This window comes from Hevea brasiliensis, chromosome 8 (assembly GCF_030052815.1).
Source record: "Hevea brasiliensis isolate MT/VB/25A 57/8 chromosome 8, ASM3005281v1, whole genome shotgun sequence".
Classification (NCBI taxonomy): Eukaryota; Viridiplantae; Streptophyta; class Magnoliopsida; order Malpighiales; family Euphorbiaceae; genus Hevea; species Hevea brasiliensis.
Window position 1 is genome coordinate 1,952,444 of NC_079500.1, and position 14,720 is coordinate 1,967,163.

The following is a 14,720-nucleotide window of genomic DNA, read 5'->3' on the forward strand; positions in this document are numbered from 1 at the left end:
TAATTTTTGCAAAAAATTTACCCTCTCCCCCATACTCAGAATGAACATTATCCTCAATGTTAAAATAGTGCATGGAATGGGATAATGTGCAGAAAATGGGTAGCTGATATGTGCATAAAGAATTATTACCATGTTGCATAAGCGAGAGCACAACTTGTGTTGACAGTGACACAAGCTGAGATGAGAATTGTTACCTCATTGAAGTGCAGCCAATTTAATTAGATAAAATTTGGACAGCTGCTACACTCATTGCAAAAGAAACAGTATGATGGAATCCATTAAATCAATTACACTAAAAAATTTGGAATAGGGAAGTTAAGTTCAAAAATATAATCATCAAGTGTAAATCCGAAATAGCAAATCAAAGCAAGTGAGCAATGTATTAAAGATATAAAAGAAAAATGTATTTTATGAGGAACTAAAGAAACTGAATAAGTAAATGGTTCAAGTAAAATAAAAACAACACAAGCAAAATATTAACTAAACAAGTTCAAAATACTAATTAGTTAAGCAACGAAATTAAAGACATGAAATGTTTTTTTTTTTTATGCTCATTTGCTTGCAATGCATTGTATCCCATCTGCACAAGGAAATTAGAACAATGTTAAACTCTTAATAAGGAGTATAGAAAAAACTTAAAACAAACATATATATGAAAGAAATAAAGAATCAATAAAAAAAATTATGAGTTATGCACAAAAATGCTAAGTTTAGGTCTTTAGCTTGACCATACTCACTCAAGATGTTATGGAGAATGAGAGAGATAGCAAGTTGCTATCTTCTCAATTGGCTCACCAACTGAATAGTGCCTCAATCTTTGCCCATTTACCTTGAAATTACCTGATTTTTCACCAAAAATTTCCACAGCACCATGAGGAAAAACTTTCACAATTTTAAATGGACCGGACCACCTTGATTTTAATTTTCCTGGAAAAAAATTTTAACCTTGAATTGAATAAGAGAACCAAATCTCCTTCTTTAAAGTCCTTTTTTCTTGATATGCTTATCATGCCATTTTTTAGTTCTTTCTTTATAGATCCTAGCATTTTCATAAGCATCAAGTCTCAATTCTTCTAATTCATCAAGTTGCAAAAGTCTTCTGTGTCCAGCAGCTTGTAAATCAAAATTGATTGCTCTAATGGCCCAATAAGCTTTGTGTTCTAACTCTACGGGCAAATGGCATGATTTCCCAAAAACTAACCTATAAGGTGTAGTTCCTATGGGGGTTTTAAATGCTGTTCTATATGCCCAAAGAGTGTCATCTAATTTAAGGGACCAATCTTTTCTGGACTTATTGTGATTTTCTCCAAGATTTGCTTGATTTCTCTATTTGTGATTTCTACTTGGCCATTTGTTTGAGGGTGATATGGTGTGGCAATCCTATGCTTTACCCCATATTTTCTCATCAATTTTTCAAATTGGTGGTTGCAAAAATGGCTACCACCATCACTGATTATGGCACGTGGGGCACCAAACCTGGTCAAAACAAATTTTTTCAGAAATTTCACCACAACTTTTGCATCGTTGGTAGGTGTAGCTATAGCTTCTACCCATTTAGATACATAGTCCACCCCTACCAAGATATATTTATTCCCATAAGAAGATGGAAATGGCCCCATGAAATCAATTCCCCACACATCAAACAATTCAACTTCTAATATGGATTGTTGGGGCATCTCATCTCTCTTGGAAATGTTGCCTACTCTTTGACACCTATCACACTTGCTTACAAAGTCTCTCACATGTTTAAACATTTTAGGCCAATAGAAACCTGATGTCAAGACCTTTTCAACAGTTTTTGAGACACTAAAATGACCACCATATTCAGAGGAATGACAATGGTAAATAACATCATGCATTTCTTCCTCTGGTATACATCTTCTAATTATTCCATCATTGCATCTCCTAAACAAAAGAGGTTCTTCCCAAGAATAAAATTTAACATCATGCAAGAATCTTTTCTTTTGCTGCCAAGATAAATCAGGTGGCAAGACACCACAAGACAAGAAATTCACAATATCAGCAAACCATGGAAGTGCAGAATTCAACACATACAACTGCTCATTCATGAAAAATTCATCAATTGGCACAATTTCATCATCTTTATTTTCAGTTTTTATCCTAGAAAGGTGATCAGCCACCACATTTTCAACACCCTTTTTATCTCTTATTTCCAAATCAAATTCTTGAAGTAATAAAATCCATCTAATCAACCTAGATTTAGCTTCTTTCTTGCTCATTAAGTACCTTATTGCTGCATGATCAGTGAAAACTATTACCTTTGAGTTGACCAAATAAGAACGAAATTTATTGAGTGCAAATATTACCGCAAGGAACTCCTTTTCAGTTGTAGCGTAATTAACTTGAGCTTCATCAAGGGTTCGGCTTGCATAGTAAATGGCATAATGTTTTCTATCTTTTATTTGGCCAAGGGCGGCTCAACGAGAAACTCACTTGCATCACACATAATTTCGAATGGCAAAGTCCAATCCGGGGGTTGCATGATAGGAGCTGTTGTTAATGCCGTCTTTAACCTGCAAAAAGCAACCATACAATCTTGATTAAAATCAAATTTAACATCATGATTCAAAAGATTTGTTAAGGGTTTAGCAATTTTAGAAAAATCCTGAATAAATCACCGGTAAAACCCGGCATGTCCAAGGAAACTCCGCACTCCTTTGACAGTGGTTGGAGGTGGCATTTTTTCAATAATTTCTATTTTAGCTCTATCCACTTCAATTCCCCTATTTGAGATCAAATGCCCTAAAACGATTCCTTCTTGTACCATAAAGTGGCATTTTTCGCAATTCAACACCAAATCATTATCAGCACACCTCTGCAAGATTTTAGACAAATTAGTCAAGCATGAATCAAAATTAGTGCCATATACTGAAAAGTCATCCATGAAGACCTCCATAATTTCTTCAATAAAATCAGAAAAAATGGCCATCATGCACCTTTGAAATGTGCCAGGCGCATTACACAATCCGAATGGCATCCTTCGATATGCAAAGGTGCCATAGGGACAGGTAAAGGTAGTTTTTTCTTGGTCATCAGGATGTATTGGAATTTGAAAGAAACCAGAATATCCATCTAAGTAACAAAAGAATGAATGCTTGGCTAATCTCTCTAACATTTGATCCATAAAAGGAAGGGGAAAATGGTCTTTTCTTGTAGCATTGTTCAACTTCCTATAGTCTATGCACATTCTCCAACTCTATGATTCTAGTGGGTATCAATTCATTATTCTCATTTTTAACAACTGTCACCCCACCTTTTTTTGGTACAACATGCACAGGACTAACCCACTCACTGTCAGAAATAGGGTAAATAATTCCAGCAGCTAGTAATTTTAAGATTTCCTTTTTCACAACATCCTTCATTGTAGGATTCAATCTTCTTTGGTGTTCAATGGAAGGTTTACTATTTGGCTCAAGGAAAATCCTATGCATACAAACTGTTGGATTAATTCCCTTTATATCATCAATTGCATAACCCAAAACTCTTCTATATTCTCTCAAAACTCTCAACAATTTTTCATTCTCAATATCAGTCAAACATGCATTAATTATAACAGGATATGTTTCATTTGGTCCAAGAAAAGCATACCTGAGGTTGGAAGGAAGAGGTTTAAGATCTACCTTTGGGGCATCCTCTACCTTTAATGATGGTGGTTTGATCTCCAAATTTTGCACTCCTTCAAGTTGAAAAATTGTGGCTTTAGGATGTGGTGGAGAGCTCTCCAAGTGTTGTGCAAAAATAGCCATGTTGTGATTATCATCATCAATGCTCCCACCATGGACTAAGCAATTTTCAAGTGGGTCTTATGGATAGCTTTTTCTGAAATGCTCTTGAACAATCTCTTCAATAATGTCTACCCGCAAACAAGACTCAACTTCTTCATGTTTCCTTTTCATGGCTGGATTGATGTTGAATATCATTTGATCATCTCCCACTCTAAGTGTCAATTTCTCACCCTTTACATCAATTAATGCACCAGCTGTTGCCAAAAAGGGTCTTCCCAATAAGATAGGAACTTTTGTGTCTTCTTCCATATCTAAAATGACAAAGTCCACCGGAATGTAGAATTTCCCAACCTTGATAGGCACATTTTCTAGAATGCCTTCTGGATACTTAATTGAACGGTCAGCCAATGAAAGATACATGTTTGTGGGCTTCAACTCTCCCATATTCAACTTCTCATATATTGAAAGTGGCATTAGGCTGACACTAGCTCCAAGGTCACATAAGGCATTTGCCACACAATTATCACCAATATGACAAGGAATGGAAAACACACCCGGATCTTTGAGTTTGGGAGGTAACTTCTTCTGGATTATAGCACTGCATTGCTCTCCTAAGTTGATGGTGTCATAATCTTCTAGTCTTCTCTTGTTGGAAAGAATCTCCTTCAAAAACTTGGCATAACTTGGCATTTGGGATAGTGCCTCAGTGAATGGCACATTGATATACAACTTCTTTAGCACTTCAAGGAATTTGCCAAATTGTTTGTCTAGCTTGTGCTTGATGAATCTTTGAGGGTAGGGAAGGGTGGGCTTGTAAGGTTCAGGTGGGATGTATGGTTTCTCTCCCTCATCTTGTTCACTTTTGCTTTCTTCTTTTTCATTTTTCTTGCTCTCAACTGAATTTTCTTCTTTTGTGCTCTCTTTTTCTTCTCTCTTGTTTTCACTCTCTTGACCAACTTTTTTACCACTTCTCAAGGTTACAACCTTACATTGCTCATGAGGGTTTTGTGGTTGGCTAGGTAGTTTCCCATAGGAATTGCTTCCTGATGAGCTTGCTTGTTGCGCCAATTGAGTCTCCAACATGCGGTTGTGGACTTGTAATTGATCCATGGTTTGTCTCATGTGTTGCATTTCTTCCTCCAATTTGCTATTCATCTTGCTTTGTTCAGCAAAAAATTTCTCCATCATGCTTTCCAAGGTTGGCTTCGGTTCATGAGGTGGAAGGGATTGTTGTGCTCTTGCTTGATATCCAGGTTGTGGCTGCCTTGTGGGCTGAAATTGAGGCTGAAATTGAGGCCTATTCTGCTGCACATACTGCTGGTTATGAGCATAATTTGAGCTTTGGCCTTGTTGAGCAAAAGTTGCTTGTGGTCTCCATGTTGAGTTGTTCACATTAGAATAAGCATTTCCCATAGGTTTCTGTTGATAACCTCCTGCATAAGCAGCTTGTTCTTGCAAATAATCATCTCCATAAGAAGAGTAATCAACTCCACAACTTTGAGTTCCATCTGTGAAGGCAACTTGTTGCATAGTTGTAGGAGTTGAGGTTGTTGCCTTTGTGCAAAAATCACTAAGAAACTGAGTCAACTGGTCAAATCTTGCATTCATGTAGCTAACTGAGTCAAGTTCATAAATCCCAGCCTTCTTTGGCTCAAGTGCTCTAGGATTTCCCCATAAATGGGTATTATGAGCAATCTTCTCTAATAGATCATAGCATTCTTCACTTGTCATTCTCATGAAATCTCCTCCTGCTTGTGAATCAATTGTGTTTCTTATGGCTGGAGTAACTCTGGTGTAGAAATTCTGAACAATCATCCATTTGGGTATTTCATGATGAGGACATTGCCTTTCAAGCTCCTTAAATCTCATCCAAGATTCATACAAAGTTTCATCATCTCTTGGTTTAAAAGCTACCATCAAATTCCTCAAATGAGTAGTTTTCCCGGGTGGGAAAAATTGAGATAGAAAAGCTTGAGATAGCTGCTCCCAAGTAGCTATAATAGCTTGTGGAAGTGAGTCATACCACTCCAATGATGAATCCCGAAGAGAGAATGGAAATAAGGTGAGCCGAATAACTTCATCAGAAACTCCAGGCTGCCTTTGTGTACCACATATCATTAAAAATTTCTTCAAATGAGAATGAGGATTTTCAAGTGGACTACCTCCAAATTGTGAATTCTGAACCATTTGAATGAGACCAGTTTTTAACTCAAATTGATTAGCTCCAATGATAGGTCTGTTATCTCTCACATCTCCACATCTAGGAAAAGCATAATCCAACATGGATCTTCTTTGAGGATCATTTTGATTAACAACTACATTTTGCCCGTTTTGCTCATTTCCTCCATTGTTTCCACCAATAGCTCTATTTTGATTCTCCATATTTTCAATGGTCACCTCTTGCTCAAATCTTTGTTGTTCTTCTTTTTCTGCTTCTTTTCTTCTCTTGAATTCTTTTTTGTTGGCTCGACAGAATTTTTCAATTTCAGGATTGAACAACAATTCAGTATCACTTGTGCTTTTCGATCGTCTCATAAACAAGAAAAGTACCTGAAAAACACAAGGAACAATAGTGAAAATAAAAGAAAATAAAAATTCTAATCAGCTTAAAACAATTAAAATCCAACTTAAAACAAACAATTCCCCGGCAACGGCGCCAAAAACTTGATACGGTGTGTCCGCAAGTGCACGGGTCACAGTAGTATAGTTTTAAAAAAAAAATGATATCGATCCCACAGGGAATTGTGCTTAAATTGGAAATAAAAGTATAAGCTAATTAGAATGACAAAAATAAAAGATGTAAAATGAAATTTGGAATTAAAATTGGTATTTGAGGAATTAAAACTAAATCAATCAATTAACTAAAATTAATTAAACTAGATTACCAAAAATTAATTTGAAATTTCTATTTATGAAATTTGAGAGGAATTAAATCTAAATTCAATAAAAATAAAGTGATTCTAGAGATTGGATTTAAATTTGGATTTAAATTTAAATTGGATTTAAATTGAAATTGCTATTTATGAGATTTGGAGGATTTAAATCTAAATTCAATGAAAATTAAATTGATTCTAGAGATTGGATTTTCAATATTGTTTGCATGTGGTTTATCCTTAATTTAGCCAAACACATGAGAATTGCAATTTTGAGGGAAATCAATTCTTAAATTTTTTTTGAAACCTTTTTCAAGCATTTCAAAGTTGGTTTTCATTAAATCAAACCCTGTTTTCACGGTATTTCAAACCTAACAAAAACCCATTTAAAGCTCTAATTGATTTTTGGAAAGTTCCCCTTAATCCTCTTAGGTTATCTCTAACACCAAGAAAATAAAGTTTATTGCAAGATTATCTATCCCTAATATTCACTTTTCAGTCCATCTATTAAGGATTAAAGCTTAACTTAATGAGGGCCCATTCATCAAGCAAGGCAACAAGCTCACAAGCAATAAATCAAAATGTAACAAATCCCATTTAAATGGCTAAATCAGTTTAAAACCACAATACAAATCAATATTTACAAACCCATCTCTAGAATCTCAATCAACTACTCACAAATCATTGTTTAAAGACAAACCCAAATGTATAAATGAAGAAATAATGGAAGTGTAAGCTAAGGGGTAGAAAAACCCAGAAATATGCAGCAGATTCTGCTGCAGAAAAGTGCAGAAAACGAGTTCTGCAGGCTGCTGAAAAAGAAATGCAGAAAGTGCTCCCTCCTTCTCTTTCTAATCTTGCCAAAAATGCCTCTCTTGCTCTCTATGGAAAGAAAATGATAAAATGGGTCTTTATATAGGCTAAGGGTCTGCCCTAGAATGGGTAAAAGGGGGAAGGTTCCAGAGAAAGTGAGGTAAAAAGCTGGAGTAACGGAAATGCCACGTCAATTATTTCCAGTAAAAATGACATAAGCCGAGTCAGTTGTGTCGTGGGTTGTGTTGCGGGTTGTGTCGCTCTCGGCGTGAATATCTGACGATCGACACAACCTGCGACATAAGCTAATTCGGTTGTGCTGCAGGTTGTGTCGCTCTCGGCCATTTTTTACTCAACTTCAAAATTTTTGCAATTCGACTTTAATCTCCTTCAAATGGCTACTCTGATCAAAATACATCAAATTTCTCCAAATTTAACCTACAAAACAAATAAATTCCAAAAATTAAACTAAGAAGTGTGAAATTTGTAAAATTGACTAAATATATACTAATATCTATAATAATAGCTATGAACAAGGGTAAATTATGTGCAAAAATTACATCTAAATGATGATATAAAATGCATGCATCATTCACTAAAATGTATCCTCCCGCTCGCTTTCAGGATCTCTTAAGCAAACTCAAGTTGGCACCTGTGCTACCACCTTGAGTTTGAGGGGGGGTGTTAGCATAATTACAGCAATTAGCATGATTATAGGAGATTTGTATAGCATAATTACAGCAATTAGCATGATTATAGGAGATTTGTGTAGTATAATTACAGCAATTATTATTCTTGTCTAAATTAGCTCATATTCTCATGTATAAATAGATATAATATCTCTGTAAATAAGACACAGATAAATATATAATCCTTTCCTTCATTACTTGAATTCTTTCTTCTAACACTTTTCAAGGTGTTTAAACATAAATAGTTTTATTTTATGTCTTTTGATATTAAAGACTCGCTTCACTTGAAAGAATACTCTAAATTAATTAATATATTATTTAAAATTTGTCACTTATGACCTAAACTTTTAAATTTGATTGAATGCTTTAATATTTAACTGTTGAGAGTTAAGAAAAGGTAAGAGTTATTGCGTAGTTGTGTAACACCCCAAAATTTTAAATTTATTATTTTGTGAGTAAAATATACATTTGTCACGACCCAACTTATGGGCCGGACCGGCACTAGGACCTGGGCAAGCCTAAAGCCCCCAAGGCTCGTAGTAAGCGTAACTATTCCTCAACCCAACTCTAAGGCCCATTTGGGCCCAATTTCAAGAATTCAACCGGACAAAGTCCTGCCTAAAATGGACATTTTAATGGGGAGTTTTTGACTCACCCGACCTGTAAACACAATATATAATCAATTGGAGAGCTCAGCTCACCCTCTACATACTCATAATAACATAAAGTCAAATGGGAGCTTAGCTCCCTCATCCAGTCCAACATACATGCATATAATAAGTTTACAGGTCCAACATGAAAAATTATATTACAGACACAAATCAAATAAATATTTCTAACACATGTGGAAATTCTAGGAGTTAACAGAATTACACAAACATTAATAAACGACCTGCGAAGAAGAAAAGCAGGTTAACCACAATAATAATCCTTCTGTAGCCTGGAAAAAATAATGAACAGGAGTGAGCATTCGACTCAGAGAGTAAAATATTAATTTTAACCATAATCTCTATAGCTATCTAAAGCTAATGCACCCTGTAGAGTGAAATGCAACAATGTCAATATTTTCACATCATAACAGCAAAAAGATAATTTTGAGCACTTACATACCCGGTAATGTCAAACCATAAATATATGGAAGCTGATCCCCTATACAGCTCTCTTAATCCAACTTCTGCCAGTGAAGAACTCAAGTCAAACTTTCAATTAATAAATCAATACAGGGTCTCAGCGAAGAACTCAAGCCGTGTCTACCCCGAAGGACTGGGTCCCAATAAAAATCTCAAGCCATGTCTACCCATCCTGTCCATATCCAACACTATACTACACACACGCCAACATACACACACTGCTCCAAATCACTACAAACAATATCCATGGCACTTCAACATTTATAAATGTAATGTAAAGCGTGCCTAGTGTTTAACTATATAGATACATACATATAAATGATGCATGGACATGCTTGAACATATAATAATATCGAAATTACAATTAAAATTAATATTTTACTCACAAAATAATAAATTTAAAAATTTGGGGTGTTGCAAGTTGGTTCAAAGAAAGGTGTTATAGCATTAAGCCAAAATAAATTAACTTATAAAAAAATTGCAAATGTGAACATCTTGGGGTCCTCCGATTTTATCAAAATACTGTTGTTTAGTGGTAGTTTTATCACTATGTAATGTAATTAAAGAATGTGTTGAAATTAATAATTGTACTCTGTGTATTCTCTCTCTCTCTCTCTCTCTCTCTCTCTCTCTCTCTCTCTCTCTCTCTCTCTCTCTCTCTCTCTCTCTCTCTGTGTGTGATTTTAGCGGAGTATTCTTATATCATCTACCATTTTCTCACTTGTCATTATGTGTGTGATTTTAGCGGAGTATTCTTATATCATCTACCATTTTCTCACTTGTCATTATGAGGCCATAGGCCTTTACTCATTTGTGGTCAGAAATTAATAATACTAAGCAAGTTTGTTTTACGCAATTTTCTCTATATATTTATTTTATTTTGAAAAATTAATTATTAAACCAAACGAAATGAGCTTCATGTAAAGATCATATTTGTTTATAAACATAACATTTTTAAATTCAGTACTAGTTTCTTGATTATAATAAAAAATAATAATAATAACAATTTGAACCATATTTAGTTTTTCCAATGTACCAAAAAAAATTAAAATAACATTATAAAGGGAATAAGGAAAATGTTAATGTAATAGGGAAGCGTGTGGTAGTAATATTGGAGATCCTACAAAGCCCACCTTATATCTAAAAGCTTGCATGTTACCTACTAAAGGCACTTATTTTTGTAGCAAAAAGTCAGATAATATCATATATAAGAATGTTATAGCTTAAATGGTTAGTGGAATTCCACCTCTTTTTTTCCCTAGAAGCTCGATATTGTGACCTCCAAATTCACATATTTTGATGCCATCATAGTTCAAGTTGCATATATAATTAATTAACTATATATATATATATAATCATTTTATTATTGATGTTATTAGCAAATAAAAACCAAAATTTTAAAATATAATCTTTACATTAGTTTTATCTGCAAAAATTCCTCCTAAACAACAATTTATAATAGAAAATCTATGAAATTACCATCTAATATTTTTTCATCCATGGTGTTGTTTCTCTCTCAATATATATATATATATATAATTTGTTCAAAATTAGTTTTAAATTTTAGCTTCGAGTATTTTTTTTTTAGTAATATTAATATTTTTTTAGAGCTGTAAAGTTATGAATTTAAATTTCAATCAGAATTTATTATATATAAAAAAAAAAGAAAGAACTTTTCTGTTGAAAAGAGATGAAAGTCTTGTGCTCCCATTCTCTTTTTTTTTAATTAATTAAAGAAATGGGAGAGCAATATGAGTGGGAATGTGACCATAAAAGGAACTGATGGGCTAGTATTTCGCCTTGCAATTGAAAGGATCGAAGTTGGTAGAAGGAGCTTTGAAGTTTTGCTGCAAATTAGAAGACTAATACTGCAGAAAAAAAAGGTACACTTATATATATCATCATCTTAACTAACTCTATGTAGGTATATAACAAATTCTTTTCATTCCCTTTAGTTAGGTCTAAATAGTTATCATTCATGTTCTTACACTTCTCCTTTCACTGCCTTTTTGCATTTTAATTACATTTCCACTTTGTAATCTTGCAAGAATACATTAATTATTAATTAAATAGTAAATTAATCTCATTTGTTAAATATGAATTAATAATTTGATTATTGTCGTTACTGAGAATTTATCTCTAATAGACTTTAGCAACAGACTAATGGTGGATTTATTGCTAATCAATTGTTAACCTATATTATTAGTGATGGATTTAATGACATTAATGATAAATTTATTGCTAATCAATTGCTAGCCTATGTTATTTGTGATCGATTTAGTGACAAAACCATTAATCTGTCGCTGAAAATCCTTTTTTTTAGAATAGTCATACAAATTTATTTCCAAAGAATCACTAATTATGATTGTAAAAGCTTTAAGGATTTATATCTAATAATTATTTTATATTAAAATTATTTTTATATTTTTAAATAAATATCTATATATTAATAATAAATTGGATTTATATTTTTCTTTTAAAAAATTCTAAGTCCGCAGCTGCAGCCACGAAATTGAAAAGTAAAAATTCATTGAAGAATTGATTCACATCATTGTTTTAGTTATCATTAAAAATATATTACTATAAACACATTAAAAAGCAGTTAAAAATTAATATTAAATTATATTTATTATATTTTAATTATAAAATTTTAAAATAATTAAATTATTTTTTAAAATTATATTTCTAATGATATTTTAAATAATATTTTTTTTTCCTTAAATTAAATGGATCTGCATGTATATCTGGTGGAACTGGGGACGGACACAGGTGATCCTAACTCTTCGCCCCAGTGACCAAAAACCTTTCAATGATTATCGACAAGTGGGGTCCACCACCGTGTCTTACTAGTTGACGCTGCCGCTTTCACATTTTGAAACTATTATTATTCATTTTTATTATTTTTTGTCTAGATTATTATTATTATTATTATAAAATATAAAAATAAAACACTAAAATATAAAAAATAATCTTATATAATTATTAAAGAAAATATATGCATACGTTAAAAATATTAAATTATTATTATCATTATTATTATTATTATTATTATTATTATTATCATCGATTTCTTACAAGAATGTATTAAGGCGCGGCAAATACACTCTAAATGTGAAAAAAATATATATCCACATTTAATTATTTATATGTATGTAAATAAAAATAAAAATAATAACTATAAAATAATTTTGTATGTATATACACCAATTTTTATTACAACGTGTGTACATATTATTTATATTCATTACTCATAATTTTTTTATATATATAAAATTTTCAAAATATTAATTTCTTTGATTTTATTATTTATTTTAGGACATTTTCTTTTATAAAAAAGGCTAACATAATTTCTCAAATGATCTATATCAATTAGATTTTAAGTTCTTAGCTTAATCTTTAACATAAAAAATATAAATAAATTTTAATTAGTTTAATTTTTTTTAATTTTTTGACTTTAAGATATTTTATTTTATTTAAAATATATTAATTTTCAAAAAACTATTAAATCATCCATTGTCATAATATAAAATTGTTGTGGATATATTTGTCTACTCTATAATAATAATAATAATAATAATAATAATAATAATAATAATATCTATTAAATTTTTTTATATAAAATTTTATTTCAAATTGCAGTGAAAAAGAAATCTTAATTGAGTGAAAGTTAAATACAAGTAGGACAATAATTTTAAATGTATATAAACTCTAAAATCATAATAAAAAAAAATAATATAATTATAAATAATGTAAATAATGAAGGGTAATTTTGACAATCCTAATATTTCTCCATCCTTCCTCCTTTTAGATAAATTATAAATTAAAGGTGGATGTGCCCATATATATAGTCTTTCTTCTTCACATACTATTCAAAAGAAGGTGTAAAGAAAAAGGTTAAGTGAGACTTTAAATTTATGAAATTTAACCTAAAGGGTTGCATTTCAAGCTATATACCATGCAAATGTAGTTGTACTAACCATGGAAATTTTCATTTTAAGCTCTAACTAGGGAGGTGTCCAACTTGTGAGGTTGGGAGAGAGTCCTTAATTAGGGTCAAATTTTACGGCTTGAAAAATCAATTAAAATGTTGCTGTTACCAATTGAATTCAATTAAATTAATTTATATGTTATATCATTTATTGCAATTACAGTGATTTTGGAATTCTTGAACTTGGATCCTTTAACACCAAATGGATGGATATGGTGTGAGAATGAGGTCGATGATTTTTTGTTTTTATATATTTATTATAGAGAATGAGGTATGGGAGAATTCGAATATGAGATCTTACTTAGATTTTACCTTAAGAGGATTCATACTCTTTGTTAGATTTTGCCTTGTCTCTCAAGTGTTCCCAACGATGATACCCTCAATCAATCTAATCTTCAATCTGGAAGAACTTATAAACGTATGTCCTAGTCTAATTTTTCCTTATTAAGATCAACAGGAACAAGAAAAAAAATATATTAAGAAGCTGGCTGCTTCCATTCTCTAAGTAGTACATGTTCATGACCCAGCTAGTCATCAATCCCTACTTCCACAGATATGTACGCTTCCATAGAAATACCTGAGACATGCATGCAACTGATCACACAATAGGAACGTACATTATACCTAGAGATTGAGGAAGCTTTAAATTACATGCATTATTCTTCTCTGATTTATAGATTTATCAGTCAAGTAATATATATACATCGAAGCTCACATGCATGCTTCAAAGGCTAGTATTTTGCTGAATTGTTCGTCATCCTCACATGCTTTGACCCCCTTAATAAAAGCACTTAAACTTCCATGATCTTATTACAACTTGGCATCTGTCCTTTTTGTCTAGGTTTTGCAATTAATTTTAGTTATTTAACAAATCTTGTATATACAGTCGGTGCCTGTCATAACTTATCATCATTATATGAATGATTGAGATGATATAGTAGCGACAAATATAATTGTTGTGGTCATAATTTCTTTTTTTCATTGAGAATTATCTTGTGTAGAATCATATAATGAAGGTACATTTGAATTATTATTTTTTATCATTTAAGTTTGATTCTCCATAGTATATGGTTGAGATGATACAGTAGCGACAAATATGATTGTTGTGGTCATAATTTCTTTTTCTCATTGAGAATTATCTAGTGTAGAATCATATAATTAAGATACATTCGAATTATTATTTTTTATCATTTAAGTTTGACTCTCCATAGTATTAGGATTTAGAAAGCACTAAGCTCTAGTTTATGTTCATTTCTTTTTTTAATTTAATAGAGACCTAATAAATTAAGTTATAACTAGAGATAGTCATTTCCCTTCTCAAATGAATTATTTTAGAATAAATAAATAGAAATACTCGAACTTAAAATTTCTCACTCCCTATATCTTAAAAGTGAAGGAAGATCCATCAGACTATTCTTTGATTAGTTGTTTATTTCTTTTGTTGTTTTTAACATGTTTTTTTTATTTAAATTAGGTCTTGT

At 31.9% G+C, this 14,720-nt stretch overlaps 1 non-coding gene across 1 annotated transcript; it reads left to right on the plus strand.

Moving 5' to 3' along the window:
- The first annotated feature begins 5,571 nt into the window (after window positions 1-5,571).
- Window positions 5,572-5,678, plus strand: LOC131182649 (small nucleolar RNA R71). The gene has a single exon (XR_009150911.1). It is a non-coding gene; the product is annotated as a small nucleolar RNA R71 (small nucleolar RNA).
- Window positions 5,679-14,720: the final 9,042 nt, after the last annotated feature.